The sequence below is a fragment of the Podarcis cretensis genome (genome assembly GCF_951804945.1).
Source record: "Podarcis cretensis genome assembly, chromosome: 3".
Taxonomy (NCBI): Eukaryota; Metazoa; Chordata; class Lepidosauria; order Squamata; family Lacertidae; genus Podarcis; species Podarcis cretensis.
In genome coordinates, this window is record NC_137172.1 from 52,794,860 (window position 1) to 52,811,756 (window position 16,897).

Consider the following 16,897-nt stretch of genomic DNA (forward strand, 5'->3'; position numbering starts at 1 on the left):
GAAGTCTGCTGAAGCAGGGGGGACTAACAACAGAGAAGGGTTATTAGCCTTCCCTAGGCCTTGCTTATGGGCTACTTGATGCATCTGATTTGCACTATATTAATGACAAAGGTAAATAATTTCCTCCCTCAAACAAATGCTTTTATGGCAGTGGTTTTCAACCAGTGTGCCGTGGCACCCTGGGGTCCCTTGAATAGAAGAGTTTGGATTTGAAGAGTTTGGATTTGATATCCCGCCTTTCACTCCCCTTCAGGAGTCTCAAAGCGGCTAACATTCTCCTTTCCCTTCCTCCCCCACAACAAACACTCTGTGAGGTGAGTGGGGCTGAGAGACTTCAGAGAAGTGTGACTAGCCCAAGGTCACCCAGCAGTTGCATGTGGAGGAGCGGAGACGCGAACCCGGTTCCCCAGATTATGAGACTACTGCTCTTAACCACTACACCACACTGGCTCTGAATGATAGTCAGGGGTGCCGCAGGCAACACTGGCCTCTGTCCCACTTTCCTTCCCTTTCTCCTCTCTTGCCTTCTTGCATGTCTGCCTCCCAAAGGCTTGTACGGCTGTTTGTTGCAGCAGCCCTGGCTACAAGCTCTGCAAGCAAATGGTGTCTCTGGGGCTGGCCAGGGGGTGTTGGCTGCCAGGAGCTGAGGTGTCCTCGGAGTAAGCAAGCAAGTGGGCGAGGGGGACCAGCCAGCCAGTCCACCAGCCCTTGCTGTTGGGAATGGGCAGATAAGTGGGAAGCCAGGCAAGCAGGCAGACAGGCGATGCCCTGGCCTTTCTTGTGCTTGCTGTGTGCAAGGCCTGCCTGGCAGCTGAGTGCCCGGTACTGAAGGGGAGCCTTTCTGCCATGCAGGCCTGGCAGCACTCACTGCTGCCACTGCAACCTCCCAAGATAAGGTGCTGCCTTCATGTTCAGCTTTGGCTAGTCTACGTTGGGCCACTAAGGCTGGGGGCATCCTCTTCCCAGGCCCCTGTAGGAAGGCATCTCTCTTGGAGGCAGGGGGGTGCAGCTCAGAGACCAGGGGCAGCAGCAGCGACTGCCCGGAGGACTCCCAAAGAGAGGGGAGAAGAGAGCAGACTGAGGGAACACTCCACAAGGGAGGCTTCTAGCTCTTCAGGCAAGGGGTGACATAACTGGGCTCCTAAGCCCTTCAGAAGCGCCAAAGAAAGAATGTGGTTGGTCAAGGGAGCTGTAGACACAAAAAGGTTGAAAACCTCTGTTTTATGGGATCAGAGGCATTTTAAGGAAGATCCCAAAACAACTTTTAAGCCAAGTGATTTGAAGATTCTCAGAAATTGGAAGAGGCCAAAAGGGATTGGCCATTGGAAAGCTGTTTTTGCCAGCCTTTGCTTCAACCACTTTCTCTCTATTTCCTTGCATCGTTTCATCTGCTGCTATTATTCTGCCCCCCATACTTTTAGCTGTTTCTGTTTTAGCTATAAGCTGCCTTGAGTCCCCGTCAGGGGAAAAGTCTGGATATAAATAAATATAATAACTATATAATTATTCTATTGAAATTGTATTCTTGTTTTTTGAAAAAAAATATTTTTTACCTTGTGTGCTACCCAGAAAACTTGTTACTGACCAAGGGGGGAAATAAAGTAAAAACCATTCTGCACTGAATTAATTGAGACCCACGCACATATTTTCCCTTTCAAATAAGTTCCTTGCATAACAATGAAAGTCATACCTGTTGTATTCTTCACTGGTGAACCCCCTTTTTTTAATATTCCAGCTGAACAATGGGTTTGGATATCAACATGTTCAACAGAAGCAGAGGGGGCAGAGGGTATGAAGTGAATGTAAATCCTGCCCAAAGCGCATGTTTGGCCTTGCATGCTGGAAGTAAGTCATTGTGCACACAATCCTAAACTAAAAGGATCCTGATGTTTTGCCCCTTCTGTTATACTAATTGAATTATTATCTTTTGTTAGGGTGGTTTGTTTTCGGCTGAATGGAAATCGCTGTGCCACTGGGCACCCTGCTACGAATTAACATTCAGCTACAAGGTCTCCAAACATCTGGGTGGTGGTTTTATTTTTTTGTTCACCAGACACTCTTCATAAATATTTAACAAATCAAATAATTAAAGAAGAATATGATCTGCCAGCTGCGGCACCAACAAACAACAATGCCGTTGCCTATCTGGCTGATTACTCTTCCTGTGTAGCGCTTGTCCCTTGACTGTAATCACTTCACAGGGTGCACCATCCATGTAGAAACCACTACTGTTTGGAGAGCCACTGGTTTCTCCAGAATCAGAACCAAAAATGTAGCGATAATTATGTTTATGTTTTGTCAGCTGGGTGCAGAGAAAGAGACAAGGAGAGTTGCTCCCTGAAGCTCATGCTTATAAATTGTGTCAATGAAATTTTTAGTCTACCTTTGGAGTATTCCCATTTGTGTCTCTCACAAAAACAACCACCACCACATATTGGATGCCTGAAAAGACATGTATTGCGGTGTGGCTTTCATAGACACTGGCAAGACAAATCAGTAAAGGATTCTGTGCAGACGAAGAACATGCAAAGATGGACTATTCAGAGATGGCCCTGCCAGCTGTCCTGCTGATCCCTCTGCCATGTGCATGTCTGCTAGTGCTTTCATATCTCACCATCTCCTGCCCTTACCAGGTAAGCAACTGTGGTGGCCTCTGGAGCATGGCGATTATGAGCATGAACATAATTATGTTCATATTGAGAACCAGTGTGGTGCAGTGGTTTGATGGTCAGACTAGGAAATGGGAGACGAGGAGTCCAGTCTTAGCCACAAAACTCACTAGGTGACTTGGGGCCAGTCACTGCCTCTCAGCCTAACCTACCTCACAGGGTTGTTGGGAGGATTAAGTGGGGAAGGGTAAAATAACGCACTGCACCTTGGCCATCTTGGAGGAAAAGGTAGGATATTAAATACTTTCAAATTGCTAGGTTGGCGGGAGCTGGGACAGAGCAACAGGAGCTCACCTGATCTTAATCCAAATGGAAAACCTGATCTTAATCCAAATGGATCCCCCCCCATTCCATCTCACTTCTTGCTGTTCATGAGAAATGAATTGTTTGTTTGTTTTATTATTCATAAAATTTATACGCCGCTTGACTGTGAGAAACTTCAAAGCAGTTAAAAAAAGATAAAACAGTAAAATCAAGAAAAAATCACAACCCTACTTTAAAACATACAAAAGTTTAAAATTACCTCAACTTTCTAAGCATCTGGGTGGGCTTGTCTAAATAGGAACATTTTTAGCAGGCACAGAAGAGTACAGTAAGGAGCCTGCTTGATCTAAGAAGGCAGGGAGTTTTCCAGGTTATGCTAAAAAAATAAGCAATTACTGCAATATTACATGCATTATTATATACTTATTATATGCATATACGGGTTTCATAATGTAACCAGCAAATAAACAAAACATACAACAATGCAGATAACTGTATAAAAATACTTATGTGTTCATATATTAAAAAATATGCTTCAGAAATATAGTAGCACATGGGGATTGATGTGTATACCTGTCAGGGAACTGCCATCGGAGCCAGAGGCGGAGGGAAGGCTCCAGAGGGATGCCAGAGAGGGTCCTAGTAGGGAGAGAGGCAGCCCATCCGCTGGGGAAGGAAATCAGCGTAGCACCAGTGGAGGAGGGGGGCAGATGGGGGAGAGAAGGCTCCAGGACTCCTCGCCGGACACCAGCGGGGAGAGCACGGGTCCTCTGCTGCCCACACCCTCCCTGCACAGAAGACTTCTGCGCAGGGAGAGTAGGAGGAGACTGGGCGTCAAAGAACTTCTTTGCTGGAAGAAGTTCAAGAAACGCCCACTGATGGATTCTGCCAGCGATTGAGACAGCCACGGATGGGTGGCTGTCCGGACAGAAAGGGTTCACCCAGGTAACCCAGCCAGGTGTGGGGCCAACTTACGCACGAGCAACCCCAGAACCATTACAGCACCATATGTATTTTTGCATACAATTAGTAAGTTTTTAAAAACAAAAAACAGTTGACAACGTGCAGGAGGCTCAAACGTATGTGGGTGCTCAATACTAGAGGTGGTCCAATGCAGGCAAAGATTGATCAGGTCAGCACCACTAAATTTCATATATTAGGCATGTCCAACTTCAAGTAGGCGGCGATCTACTATCCAGTATCAAAAACTGGCAGTGATTTACCACACTCTCCTACTGTCATTCTTCAACTTAAACATATTATATTTGGCTGAGCTTGTGATAAAAAACAAACAAATGATAATCGCTTCCATAAATCAATATATTTTTATGCAAAACTGCAGGGCCATTCCGTCATGGGGTGAAGGGTTCCTCTCAGACGGCCCAAACTTCATGCTCAACTGAAGCCCAACACTGCAACCAGCTTCAGAACTGCCCTGCCGACCACTCGCAGGACCCTTGGCAGCTCCCAGGGATGGGCGCACATGGCTGAAGCTTGTGCCCTTCTGGATCGCCGTATGCTCATTTCCGTTACTACCATAACTTAGATAAAAGATAAGAGGTATATTTTTTTGGGGGGGGGGCTGCTATCCTCTGAGGAGGAAAGAGGATGCACACAAAAAATATTGCCATAGTGTGATTGACCAAAATCCATCCCACAATTGACCGTTCAATCGCGATTGATGCGTTGGACATGTCTGCCATATATAAATCTGTTTAAAACAGATTCATCCCTCCTCCTGGTCCAGATGAGTTCTACAGACAGAGCTAGGGAAATAGGTTGAGAAGAAGGACTAAAAGATGGAGAGATGGGAATAGCCACCAAAAGTCACTAGAGGTGTCACTGGCATCTTATGGTTGATTGGACCCCCTTGGAGTCACATATTCGTACAGATTTAGCTACGAGCACGTTTGTGAAGAGGGCTTCCCCGGCAGTGAACAGAGCTACCTTGCCGCTGATGCTGTGCTGCAAGAGGTTCATGCTTCTATGGTTCTCTTTACCCTTGTGGCAGGTAAGCAGCTAAAAGCCATAGGCTCCATTTCAGGTTGTTTCAAAGGCTCAGGTGATGCATCAACATCATGAAACCCTCTACACCCAGGGCACATTCCCCCTGAAGCACATTGCAGATGATACCATTTAGTCTTGTCAGAAACAATATGTTGAACACCCTTCTTAACTACTGCTAGCTCCCCGGCCCACAACTAACTTGACCTGGATTTAAAATATTTATCTTTTGTAGGCTTCTTTTTTTTGCTCAGAGTTTTAGTTAATATTTTATGGACAACGTTTAGCTGGGAGATTTGATGCTAGCTCCTATATTTTCTTGGATACTCACCAGGCACTCACATTATGAGCACCACTGGAGCTTCTGTCTCCAGTTTGCTGCTGTAGGCTCTTTATTTTAAAAACGTTGCGGTCCAGATCCTCAGTTTGCTGACATGAAGCCATCATGATTCTACTGGAGAAGATGCAACTGTGCTTCTTTGCACCACTTTATGGGCTTGCATTTAAGCATAACCTAATATTATTCCAATCTCTAAATCCCTCTGGTTGTTCATTTCTACAACAACAACAACAACAAAATATAAATCTTCTCATAAGTTCAGCTGACATAATATTCTGCCTAGAGCTATTTGTTGCCTCTTGTGTTACTTTTATGGATTTTTTATAAAAAAAATATTCAATCTTAATATTGCCATTTCACCTTCAAAAAATCAAAATTGCAGATTCCATTATTTAAAGCATATCCAAAAAGGGATTTGCACAAGGCTGTAAGATCATATGCCCACACAGCTAATTGCCTTTAGCGTTGAGATTTCAGTCAAAGTTTATAATTTTCTTAGGTTACATGCTGGTAGCTTGATAGTTTTATTGCCAGATTATCTTCACTTTTGCCTAATCAGGCATAATTGTGCACTGTTATTATAGAAGTTATTAAGACCATGTTTCACCTTATAGAAGTGCATATGCCTCTCTTCATGTGGTTAGCTTCTATAGTTTTTTTTTAAACATGTGTTTCCCCCCTTTAAATGTTTATATTAAAAAACTTGTAAGTGCTCCCTTTTCAGAAATATATTTTATCAGCTTTCCTTCAATATATATACTTCTCCCCCCCCCCAATACAAGAGGCTTCTGTATCTTTGAACTAAATCTGAATTTAAAATGAATTGAGCTTAGTCCACTGTCTCCCAAGTGTTGGAAATGTCCTGTCTCCCCTTTTCTACAAGGAATTCCTTCTCATCCTATTTGATCTCACTTGACAGGTATCCAAATTTATTATTAAATCTGCTGGTGTACCATCAGTGTTTGACGAGAGCTATTTGCTATGAAATTGTTTCTTGGAGCAATGCTCCTTTCCACCCCCTTGACTCGGAATGCTGTTCTGGTGAAACAGTCAGCAAAATTTAAAGAAGAATAGCATTGGTTGATGGAGCAGAGTCTCTCCTAAAGTCTCCCCACTTTTAAAAAACAGGCCTTTCCAGTTTAAATAGTTTCAGTCCCGCAACTTCTTAAATATCAGCACTCTTATACAAACCTGTAAAGGCAAGGAAGTTTTAAAAGTCTACAAGGAGGGAGTATTTTCATTTACTTTTAAAATCCTGTCTCTGACCCCGGAGTAAACAGAGTGAGTCTTTATGTTCTAGCTCTACAGCACTGCAAACCATCTTAATGCAAGAAGATGGTGGTCATATGAGAATATGAGGACTTTGTATCCAGTGTTACTAAACACTGGGAGTTTTTAGCAGTCAGACCTAACCATGCATATTTGCTAGTTAGTATATGAAGGGGTTAAGGACCACAGAATTTAATTTCTGCAGTAGACTCAGCGGGGTTAAGCCCCCTCTTCTCCTGAGAGGATGTAAAGCTTGTTTCCTGTTCCTCTTTCTCTCTCTGTTTCCTGAAGTTCAGTAGTTTCAGTGCCCTGTTTTGTTTTTTTTAAGCAACAACACTTCAGCCAAAATCAGTGTTATATCCTTAATTATAGTTTATTATATGGGAAAAAGTTGTTCACCTTCTCTTTCTTCAATTGTTCAATAACATTTTAGCTCAAGTTCAGGATATTTATTTGACCTTTTGTATCTTCTATATATAATGACATTTGATTCATTAGCTTCTGTAAAGATGGCTGACCTTTTATCTAAAAAACAGTCCATTTTACTCTTCTGCTTCCTCCTCTTTTGTGCCATGGAGACAGTTACTCCCCTGGTTTTGATATTTTGTGATGCTGGAGTTCTTCCTGAGGATGACGTAGTCTGGTGCTGAAACCTGTCCTTCCCATTTCTCAAAAGTTTGCTTCATTGGTGAAAGAGGTTTCAATTTTTCTTCCTCTTTCGCAGGCACTTTATAATTTTTTTGGACTTTTTAATGGTCACATCCACGTGGCACACTGAAAGCACACTGAAAACACATGGCTCCCCCCCCCCACCTCCCCTCAGTCCTGGGATTTGTAGTTTACCCCTCAAAGAGCTATTGCTATTATATTTATTTATTTATATCCTACCTTTTCCTCAGAATGGGACTCAAGGCAGTTTGCACAAATTAAAACAACACAGGTAAAATACAAAAAGATAAACACATATAAAAGATATATAAGAAGCACATATAATAGTTTAAAGACCAATTAAACTCTAATAGAATCAAACCAACAGAAAACCAAATATATTAAAATACATGTAGTAAAAAAAAGAAAAGAAAGCACAACACTCTTAAAAGCCCTTTCCTTTTTTTTCTTTTTAAAAAGTCAGTTCCTAAAGGCCTGTTGAAAAAAAAAAAACAAGCTTCACCTGCCAGCAGAAGGACAACAAGGAGGGAGCCAGTCTAGCTTCTCTAGGGAGGGAGTTCCAAAGTCTGGGAGCAGCCACTGAGAAGGCCCTCTCCTGCATCCCCACCAAACATGCCTGTGAGGCATGTGGGGCTGACTGAAGGGCCTCTCTTGAAGATTTGAGAGCCCGGGCAAGTTCATATGGGAGAATACAGTCCTTCAGATAGCCTGGGCCTGAGCCATATAGGGCTTTATAAGTTATAGACAACGCTTTGACTTGTGCCAGGAAACAGACTGGTAGCCAGTGGAGTTGTTGTAACAAGGGAGTCATATGCTCTCTATATAACCAGCACCAGCCAACAATTGGGCTGTACTTCTTTGGGCCATTTGAGGTTTCTGAGCACTTTTCAAAGGCACATAGAGCATGCTACAGAAATCCAAACAGGATGAAACTAAGTTGTGTGTCATTGTGTCCAAATCAGATGTCTAAAGGGATGGGTGCAGCTGGAACACTAGCTTTAGCTGTGCAAATGCACTCTAGCCCACCCCAGAGATGTGGGCATTCACGCTCAGGGATGAGGCCAGGAACATGCCCAAACTCTGAATCTGTATCATCCCCGGAAGTGTTACCCTGATCCAGCACTGGCTGAATCTCTATTCCCTGTTCTGCTTTCTACTATTCTAGTGCATATGTACACACACTTTTATTTTCTTTTTTCTTTTTAAGAAAGACATTCCCAGAGGAAAAATAGAGGCAGTGATTTACTAGGAAATAAAGACTGCTGTAGCATTTTGATGTAGACCAGCTACCGATGTGATCCTAGTGTGGCTTCTTGGCCTCTTTCCTCAGTCTCCTCAGTCAATGCAAATGCTTGATTTATTAATTCAGTCCTTAATGGATTACATCAAACAAAGTTATCTAAATGTTTTGGTCAAAGCCTCTCTCTTTCCAGATTCTGCTTTAACCTAGCTGATACTGAGCAAAACACAACCTATAATTCTTGTTACTTCATTCTCTTGGGAGTTCTATGAACTTCTTATCCATCTTTCCTTCCTAAAGCAAATGTTAACATAGCACAATCTCCTATTAAAAAGCATTGGAGATGTAAATAAGAGGGTGTTAGCAGGTGTGGGCTTAAATATTTCATTATCCTGTTCAGCATGGGATTGTTCTTAAGAAGCTACGAAAAGCAAGGAATTGTGGAAGTGTATTCACAAGGGTGCCAACTTAAATAAAATAGGGGGGCGGGTAAGCATAATCAATCATTTGAGGGGGCACCCCCCATTTGAATGGCAATGCCCATCAACTTTGGAGGGGCTTGACCCCCTCAAATATTTTAGGGGGGCTGAAGGGACCATTGAAAAGTCCTGCAAAGGGGCTGATAGTCTGAGCGATGACTTACCTCCAAATCATTTGCAGGACTGTTAGGTGAGGGAGGCACTTCTCATTAGGGATGCCCTTTCAGAATTTTGGGGGATAGGGCAGCAAAGTGGATTGCAGCTGGAGATGATATTGAGTGGCCCACTCTTAGCCTCTAGTCTATTCATAGTCAATACACAAAATAATGACCTAATGTTGCTGTAAATAGAGGCTGTTGGAGCAGGTGCATCAAAACAGGGAGATTTGCATGCCTCAAATTAGTAAAGTGCTCAGAGATATAGGAGCTTAAGGATGGGAGAATCTTTCAATTTCAGTTTCAATGTCTGGCTTTGCCGCTCTTCAGTTCTCCATGCTTTCACAACAGTTCATGTATTTTTTTTCAAAAAAATAAAAAAATGTCCTCACAAGAATGTACCAGTATATTACTGTGAATTTCTCCTAACAGGCACATTTTTGTATGTTATTTTGCCTAATATACACATTTTTGCAAAGCAAATTCTCTTAATATAATGCATTTTTAAACGCTATTTTGCCTGATACAGCGGTACCTTGGTTGTTGAACGGCTTGGCTCCCGAGCACCACAAACCAGGAAGTAAGTGTTCCGGTTTGTGAACGTTTTTTGGAAGCTGAACATCCAACACAGCTTCTGCTTGAGTGCAGGAAGCTCCTGCAGCCAATTGGAAGCTGTGCCTTGGTTTTTCAACAGTTTCGGGAGTCAAACGGACTCCCGGAATGGATTAAGTTTGAGAACAAAGTTACCGCTGTATATGCATTTTGATGTGTGCTTTACTCCAGTATTTGCATTTTGTACACATTACTTGGCTGGAGAACTGCCCTGCACAATTTGGAGAAGCGCAAATTTTGAAGGATAGCTTTGTTTTTTCTTTGTGAATCATTTTGGAAAGTGTGGCTTAAGTAGTTTTTCCTTTAAATGCAAATTACACTGAATTCTGTTCCCATCCTTACTGCGGCTGAAGAATAGTCACACATGGGCCCTGACACATATGGGGAAGAAGGGTGATAGGCTTCCTTATCACTTCAAACGTTACAAAATTTCAATCCAGAATCTTACACAGTATAAATGTCTACCACATTGCCTCTTTCTCTCATTCCCCCTCCCCCAACTAAAAAGGTGTCAATGTTGTGACCTTTCCTCATGGGGGAGTTGCTCCACCCCCTTGATCATTTCTGTGGCCCTTTTCTGAACCACTTCCAACTCTACAATATCCTTTTTGAAATGGGGCAACCAGAACTGTACACAGTATTCCAAATGTGGCTGCACCATAGATTTGTATTGACTGTCAGATGAGGCTGCTGAATCAAGCCTGTTCTCAAGCCAGTTGCTGACCAGATGATGACAAGAAGGATCTGAGCAAATCACCACTTTCCCCACTTGTGATTCCCCTCAGCTCGTATTCAGAACATAGCCATTCAGGTTAGTAGCCATTGGTAGCCTTATCCTCCACTAGAAAGGCAAAGGTATGGACATAACGCTACATTGAAATCAGAAGTCAGTTTCAAATCTTATAATTATAATATAAAATTAAATTCCACCCATCTGACTGGGTTGCCCCAGTCAGTCGGAGCAGCTCCTAACAAAAAACAGTAAAAACACAATACAACGTCACACGCTAAAAACTTCCCTGAAGTCTTTTAAAAATCACATAGCTGTTTATCTGTTTGACATGTGCTGGGAGGGTGTTCCACAGGGTGGGCATGAGTACCAGAAAAAGCCCTCTGCCTGGTTCCCTGTAACCTTATTTATCTGAATGAAGGAACCACCAGAAAGAAGGTCCTTGGAGCTGGATCTCAGTGTCCGGACTGAATGACCCTACCAGAGGGTGATGAAGGAGCATGCAAGCCAAAGGTTATAATGATAATAAACTGTAATGATACATCAGAGTTTGTTGTGACATTCTAACACAGTCACCAGGATCACAGTTTGTTGTGACATTCTAACACAGTCACCGGGACAACTCACTTACAACATCGTCAATTTATTTTAATAAATAACTAAATGGTTGAATGCATATCCCTCCAAAGCATCAGACTGCATACCTTTCAGACGACACTCAAGTCTGTGTCCTGGAGAATGCAGGGTGTTTAATAAAATTAACAATCTCTGCATTTTGGAAAGGCAGGACATAATATTTGGTTGGTAGAATACATTGCCCTCTGCTCCTTTGCCAGCTTCTCTTACACACACTGCCGAAAATGCGTCCGCATACAAAAGAGAGTCTAATTGACAGGTCCATGGAGGCCGGAGGTGTGATATAACCTGGAATGAGGGCTGTTCTCATAATGAGAGACAGCTGAAAGATTATGCATGTAACCTCTTATATAGACTCTCTGGCTCTTTTTCATAAGCCAGCAGATGGTAGCAGAGTCTGTAGATCTCAGGACAGGCAAATGTGCATTAAATACTGTAACTGCCCTCATTCATTTGCCATTCATCTTCACTTGTCAGTCTCTTTATAAAGTGCCTTCTGTAGTGCTGACCCTGAAATTGCATCATTTAATCTGTAATCGCATATTGCCAACATTCTCTCCATTTTATCGCTTACCGACTGCATTAATTCTGCTGCACTATGGACCACCGATAGCTCTAGGCAACTCTCTGAGGAAAAGAGATATTCATAAAAATGTAGAGATGCAGAAAGGGAAGAGGCTGACATGCCTGAGATAAAGGAAGGAATCTTAAAGGGGGGGGGGAGAGAGAAACTTAGAGGCATACAGGCCCCTGGTTTTCTTTTTTCCTTTCTCACCCTGACATGTTGTGCTTTGAATTCTAAATGGCTTATTAGGTTACTATTATTTATAAGAGCTGTCGGTGAGTGCTGCCTTGAAAAGATACAAGAAAGAGCCCCTCCACAGAGAAGCTTCCTATTGAAACACAAGTACCATACAAATGCATTTTACTATATCTTGGTGTGTGTGTGTGTGTGTGTGTGTGAGAGAGAGAGAGAGAGAGAGAGAGAATCTTTCCTGAGGATAGATTAGAGAGGAGAGTAAATAAATGAAGTGTTTGTCAAGCTAGATGCCATGACGGATCATGGGCCATTTGGCATATCACATTCATGAATCAGGCATAGACCAGAGAAGAGTGTGGCTGGATGAGTGTGCTTATCAGCCTCAAAAAGGATACTGTAGCACTGGAAAAGTTCAGAAACCAGAGACCAAAATGATCAAGGGGCTGGAGCAGCTTCTGCATAAGGAAAGGTTACCACATTAGGGTCTTTGTAGTTGTTTTTTTTTTTAGAAAATGGTGAGGGAAGGGGGGACATAATAATGCATGGTGTAGAGCAGGCATAGGCAAACTCAGCCCTCCAGATGTTTTGGGACTACTACTCACATCTTCCCTGGCCACTGGTCCTGTTAGCTAGGGATGATGGGAGTTGTAGTCCCAAAAACATCTGGAGGGCCGAGTTTGCCTATGCCTGGTGTAGAGACAGCAGAGAGAGAGAGAGAGAGAGAGAGAGAGGGAGGGAGGGAGGGAGGGAGGGAGGGAGGGAGAGGGAGAGAGAGACAGAAGTGTAGGTGGGTTTCCATGAGGCAAGACACAGTGATAACAACAAGAGCCTTTATTGAAGTAACAGAACTGGACAACAGGGGCAAAGCAACTGCTTATATACATTTCTGAAGGCCTGGGCCACTCCCATTCCCAGCGTGATTGGCTGTCTAAACTTCCAAGCTGTGAATCATGACTCAAAGTTTAAGGGCCAATGGCAGAGGCCCAAATCCTGGAATGCTCTGTGACTGGATATCATTCATCGGATCAGAACACAGGAGCTCAGAATCCTTAGTGCTGACTCAAGCCCAGGCAAACACAGATCACTGAATAAATAACAGACAGACAGAAAGAAAGAAAGAAAGAAAGAAAGAAAAATATGCTTTCCTCCCTAGTACTAGAACCTGGGAACATCTAGTGAAGCTGAATGTTGAATGTTTTAAGACAGCCAAAAGGAAATGCTTCTTCACACAGTACACAAAGTATGGATTTTGCTCCGACAAGATTTAGCAATGTCTACCAACTTGAATGCCCTTAAAAAAGGATTAGGAAAAAAATCATGGAGGCTAAGGCTATCAGTGGCTACTAATTCTGTCTGGTGCTTTGCAGTCTTGGGCTTTTCCCCATTTCCTTCTCAATCTGCAAATCCCCGATAATGTGGCATAAAACCAGATGTGACATTGTACCGGTATAGCTGTTGGCAGGCTCTTCACTAAGCATTTTTGTCGCCCCCCTCCCCCCCCGCCAGCAGTTATAAAGCCTGACTGTAAGGCTTTGCTAGAGTTGCCAAAAGGAAAAAAAAAAATAGCAAAGCATTTTCCTCCTTGAGTGGCTGAAGGTGACGTGGAGCTCAAAATAAGCAGGGCCCTTCCATTTTCATAGGCTTCTGGAAATGAGCTGTGTTATGTGCATTGCTGAAATAAAATGTGCTTATCTGATATGTGGCAAAATGTAAGAATTGGGCTCTGGAGTCTGAATCCTATTGGGAGTGTTAATGTTGAACAATTTACATTTAACACCCTAAATTCAGCACCACCCATAATTGGGAATGTACAGAGAATTAAAGTACTGATATTTTTTGAAGGCAAGCAAATTTGAATTTGCTTGAGAATTTCCTCCCAAATTTGTTTCAGTGCTATGCTAGCTGCTCATAGAGTCAGTTGAAGATATCTTGAAGTGAAATGAATGGATAAGTCCAAGTTCATCCTGAGCTACTTTTTGGCCCCTGATGAAGACGCCAGAAACTTTGGCTCAGGGTATGTGCATTTATGTTAGAGAGCTATAGAGAGATTCCTGTGGCCACAGAAATGATGTGGAAAATACTTCCCTTGTTTCCCTATATGTGGGAAACTATATTTTAAAAGATTTAGTCTTGTGAAAGGGCTGTGAGTATATCCTTAGACTCTAGGTGGTAGTATGCAACCACAGTGCATCCTTATAATGGCCAACGTCCCTTCAAATATACGTAATGGGTAATGCACAGCGGCAAAATGAAGTCAGCAAGAAATTTATTTTTTAAAACCGAAAACGAAAAGGGCTATAGATTTTTTTCAGATCCCATGTTTACATTATTTTATTTTATATTATGGGCTATGTGTACTAATAATATTTAATAGAATAGGATCACTCCAGGAGGATTTTTGTAGAATTACTCACAAAAATGAAACAACGGACTCCAGTGGCACTTTAAAGGCTAAATGTTTATGGTGGTATGAACAGTTGAATCAGGAAATAGACAGTGATGGTGCTGGAGCTATACAGAAAGAAACAAGAGGCTGAAAGAAAAGGGAGGTGAAATCTATTTTATAAGGGGGAAAGTAATACTGCAATCCCATGCATATCTTTCACAGGCACATGCATATAGAATTTCAACCTATATACACTTTACCTGCGAGTAAGTCCCATTGAATTCAATTAGACTTTCGCATACTTGGAGCCAACATGCTCTGTTTTTAGGCACCAGACTAAAACACTTCTTTCCACCCAGCTTTTGTAAGTTAATTTGGAGGGCAGTTAGATATGTCCCCTGCCCTCAGTTTGTCATCTTGTAGCAGAATGGGTAAGTAGGATTTGTCCTTTTTATAAATATTGATGGATGAGCATTTTAGGTACTTTGTTTCCCTGATTATGTTTGTGTGATTTCAATGCCTTATGTGTTTATTTGTATCTTACTAATTTGAAAGCCCCATGGGACCCGTTTTGTGAGAAAAGTGATGAATAAATAAAACTAAATATCAGTAATACAATAATATTTCTGAGAAGACATGCATAGGATTACATTGTCAATCTCATGTGAGTTCGAAGGAATTTGCCTTGGAGTGAAGATTCTTAAACGTGGTTCTCCGAGCTAGTCAGCAAGCTGTTACCTGGCCTTGAGAAGCTCAAATTAAAGGGAGTGGGTGGGAGCAGAACTTACTCAAAACAATCTTTGGTTGCAATTCTGTGTTGCACCACATGGTTTTATGGATGTTGACTGCATTATGAATTCAGAGCCATCATTATTTTAAGAACATAGGAAGTTGTTTGTCAACAGGTAGCACCTTGACAGCAGCCTGAGTGAGCCTAAAGGTCACCTGATCACAGTCTTCCCCGTTATTGTGAGAAGTGTTGTATTTCTGTTTAATTATAGCAATTGGGAGAGAACCAGCTGTGACAGCCTGCATGCACAACAGGAATCCATTTGCAAACCTGACTTCCTGTTTCTTATCTCCACTCCTCCAACACCCACACACTCCCAAAATCTACTCTGGAGAGTTCCCCAACCCCCCAGAGGTTGCCACTGGGGGAAGGAGAGTAAGACAAAACCCCTTTATGTGCTTGGACATCTGCTTGTGCTGTGTTGGATCTTATTTTTAAAATTCTACATACATATTGACGTAAAAGTTGTGCAAATATTTCCCTTCCTTACCCTCGCCTTTGGCAATGCACACTAGTGGTAGATATGCCTTGTGTTGTCACTAATTTAGGTTTGCTACTTGCAAAGAAGAGGGACCCTCGCTCCATGGCCAAGCCCATGTTATGCATATCGAAGGTCCCAGATTCAAGCTCTGATGTCTCAGGCTATAGGATCTCATGTGACAGGTCTCAAAAAGTCCTGGATGGTTGTTTCTAGTTGATATACGTAATAGTGGGCTAGATGGTCCAATGAACTGATTCAATAAAATAAGGTTGCTTCCTACTTCATGTGGGGAACAAAATACTTTTTGGACTCAATTAAATATCAGTTTCCACTTGAATATCACCATGTAGGAAGAAGCGTACTTGTAAAAATCTCCCTTTAGATTGCAAAATCTTGATAAAATATAACCAACTGATAACAAAGCAGGACATTGTGTCTTATTTGTGCTCCCACCCCCCCAAAACTGTGCAGTGTTGAATTCTTTAGGTGACTGTTTTTCAGCTTAACTGTAGTAAATGTGAAAGCTATGGATCAATACTACAAATGTGTGATTAGTGTTCAGTGGGTACCAAACATTAGAGTATGTATTCTATCTGAGTCAATGCTGCTGAAGGAAGGAAAACCAGAAAATAAATGGACTGAACTAATGGAAGTAGATAATTGTTGCAAAGCCCAACATAAATATTTCTAGCAACTCTTCTGAAACAATAAAGTAACTCTAGCAAGTCTTCTTCCTCTCATCTATCTCTGTAGATGTTTCCATATCAAATACATTGTGTGGGCTTAAGCCATCAGGCAGTGCTGATATAAAACCACAGTTCACTTTGATAGAGCTTACACATATCAATTCCTGTTTTGAAGGGGGAAAAAGAACTTGCTGGATTTCAGGCGATTGTATTTTGTTATTTGATGAGTGTATATTATAGACCAGTGGGTCCCAATTAGCTAAGTACTGTGGACCCCCTATTTTTCAAAAGCCCAACCATGAACCCTCTACTTTTGCAAATTTTGATACCTCTGTGGTAGTTTTGGTTATGTGACTGGTGCCACAGATCCCCTGAGTGGGCTATGGACCATGGACCACCACAGTTTTAGACCATTATAGACAAACAATGCTCAGAGCTTACATACAAAGTTCTTTTAATAATAATAATAATAATAATAATAATAATAATAATAATAATGGCTTGGGATTGGGACATTGAGAAGGATTCAACGAACTTTTTGTGCTAGCACATGGGGATTTCTCCCTCTCCTCCCTGGCATGCACCACCCACAAATCTGCTCCAGAGGGTTGAGGGGTTACATAGAACAGATGCACAGAGGGGGGAGAAGGACATCCTGCCATGGAAGGAAAAATCATTGTTCACTTTAGAACTACACTGAATGTTCATTTTAGAACTACACTGAATA

At 42.2% G+C, this 16,897-nt stretch overlaps 1 long non-coding RNA gene across 3 annotated transcripts in view; it reads left to right on the top strand.

The window, feature by feature from the left end:
• Nucleotides 1-16,897, top strand: part of LOC307213787 — a 68,620-nt gene that overhangs the window by 14,993 nt on the left and 36,730 nt on the right. For 2 of the 3 annotated variants that reach the window (XR_013837684.1, XR_013837685.1), the window contains exon 2: nt 1,736-1,845. This is a non-coding gene — a long non-coding RNA (uncharacterized lncRNA). Of the gene's footprint in view, nt 1-1,735; nt 1,846-2,302; nt 2,628-16,897 lie in introns of those variants that run through there. The other variant, XR_013837686.1, reaches the window with a different exon arrangement.